This window comes from Capsicum annuum, chromosome 3, assembly GCF_002878395.1.
Source record: "Capsicum annuum cultivar UCD-10X-F1 chromosome 3, UCD10Xv1.1, whole genome shotgun sequence".
NCBI lineage: Eukaryota > Viridiplantae > Streptophyta > Magnoliopsida > Solanales > Solanaceae > Capsicum > Capsicum annuum.
In genome coordinates this window covers 10,278,446-10,281,035 of record NC_061113.1, presented here as the reverse complement: position 1 = coordinate 10,281,035, position 2,590 = coordinate 10,278,446, and positions in this window count along the sequence as shown.

Below are 2,590 nucleotides of genomic sequence, written 5' to 3'. Positions count from 1 at the left end.
AAAGGATTCATGATAGGCCTCTATGATTCAATGCCATCCATGTTGATAATGTGTCTTGTGAACACTGTTGAATTACTCATGAACTAGTCTTACATCTATTCAGTATCTAAGTATCAGTATACTCATGTTGTCAGTATTCAGACTCAGTAGTCAGTATCTTCACGAGTTTAGTTTCATTTATGTATGCATGTATGTATTCTCACATTCATATAAGTCAGCATTGTTCATGCATACAACCCTTTCCATTTAGCCTACCTCACTCGTATACTCAGTACATTCAGACATACTGATGCATTTGTGCTATGATGCTTTATCTTATGTTACACCATAGGTTCAGAGGCACAAGCTCTAGATCAGTAGTAGCATTCCAGTGTTCAGAGTTTGCAGTGAGTCCTTCTCATTTGAGAATGATATGATTATTGCTATATTTACTATTCAGTTACTAGATGGATTTAGTTGGAGACATGTTCCTTCAACTCCTTATTCAGTTCAATTAGAGGCTTTCAGACTAGATGTCAGATTAGATACTTAGATCTCATTATTTTCAGTATTTACGACTTATTTTGGTATTGTTATACCTTTTTCAGACATTTTGTTATAAGACGTTTATTCAGTTCTAACCTTATGGCCTTTCATGTTCATGTTTGTGTATTTTATGATATATTATGCAGTATACAGGTACAAATATCAGTCATGGGTTAGCTTGAGGTCCTTCGGGATCATGAGCACCGTGTAGCATTCCGGTTCAGAAAATTAGGGTGTTACAAACATGGTATCCGAGGCTAAGGTTCAATAGAGTCCTAGGAAGTCTGAAAGTCGTATCTAGTAGAGTCTTGTACATGCGTGTGTTGTGCACCACACTTATGTGCAGGAGGTTATGAGATATTTTAGGAATAGTTTCCGTTCTTTCAGTATTCATGTTGTGTCAGTGAGCAGTCAGGTTTTTATAGCTTGTTTTCTCATCCATGTATCTATTCATGCTATCCAAAACCTCAGAGAATGTAACAATTTCAAGGTAGAACCTTCTAGTAGTTGTAAGTTCAGTTTATCTCATGCATCATTCATTAGTTTCTAACTCCCAAAGTTTAGTCATAATATAGTTCGTAGATGCCTTGTGCATCACCCAGTATCTCCGTAAGGTAAGCGTTCTTAGAGGGACATAGCGTCCCAAGGGGGAGATACCCCACTTTCTTTTAACGCTCACATACCTTAGATCCTTCAATTTCTCCTTGCATAACGAATTCAGTCTAGAATAGAGGGTACTCATAAGTTGACCTTCAAGTTAGACCCCAGCTATAAGTCAAGTATTCAGAGGTTCAGTTCAGTTCATGATGTTCAGTCCATATGTCACGTAGCAGAATCAGTCATGTTCTCATGTTTCAGTTCAATCTTAATGCCTTTACCATTACATGTTCAGTCGCATGTTCGTGAGTTAGTTCAGTCATGTATTCACTCATTAGATATGCGTGGTCAGCTTATTAGTACTTTTAGTCATGCATTCACGTATCATGTCAATCATATAGCTATGCATCAGATGTGCATGGATTCATCTTATCAGTTATACATCAGATATGCATTCTCATTTGAGAAACTCAGTTCATCAGAACACTCATTTCTACATTCATAAATCAGTTACTCATGCATCAGATATGCATGTTCAGTGTGATGTATTCAGCTTATCAGTCATGTCAGTCTCGAAACCATGTTTCATTAGTGTATGTCTTGTACGTACTTCAATCGATCTTTTCTTCCACCTCAGTCATTCTCATTCGAGGACGAATATTCCCAAGGGGGATATATTGTAATACCCTACATTTTGGACTAGAATGAAAATCCGTCATTCCTATACGTAAACATTTCAAAAGCCTCGAATCCTATGTAAATTTAGTGTGTCAATCAATTATGTTGTATGGTAATCTATTTGAGCATGAATTTAGATCATATAGGTCCCCTAACTCAAGTACAAGTTGAAAGCTTTCCTATCGTTCAAGTTTTAGTAAGCGTCAAAACTTAGGTCAAATTCAATCGACCATAACTCGTTTTATATGATGAACTGGGTGGCTTACTATATATCAAATGAAATATGTTTGAACTAGCTTTCCAATGATACCAATTTCACCCAAATCCAATACCGGAGCAAGGAGTTATGCCTATTTTACTTCAGCATGTCAGGCTGGAAATAGTGTGACGACATTCGTGATAGCTTACCACATTTGTGATGCCCTATCACGAAGGTCATCAGCCTTAGGAAGAAACCAGCTCCTAAGTGACGACATTCGTGATATCTTGTCACATTTTTGACGCCCTATCACGAAGGTCGTCAGCCTTAGGCAGAAACCAACTCCTAAGTGACGACATTCGTGATAGCTTACCACATTTATGATGACCTATCACGAAGGTCGTCAGCCTTAGGCAGAATACAGCTTCTGTGTGACGACATTTTTGATGGCCTGTCATATTTTTGATGCCTTGTCACAAATGTCGTTAGCTTTTCTTTCCAGAACTTGAGGGACATTTTAGTAAGGGTATTTTGGTCTTTTCCGTTCACTTCCCATGACTTATAACCCTCAAGAAATGTATTATCTTCCAT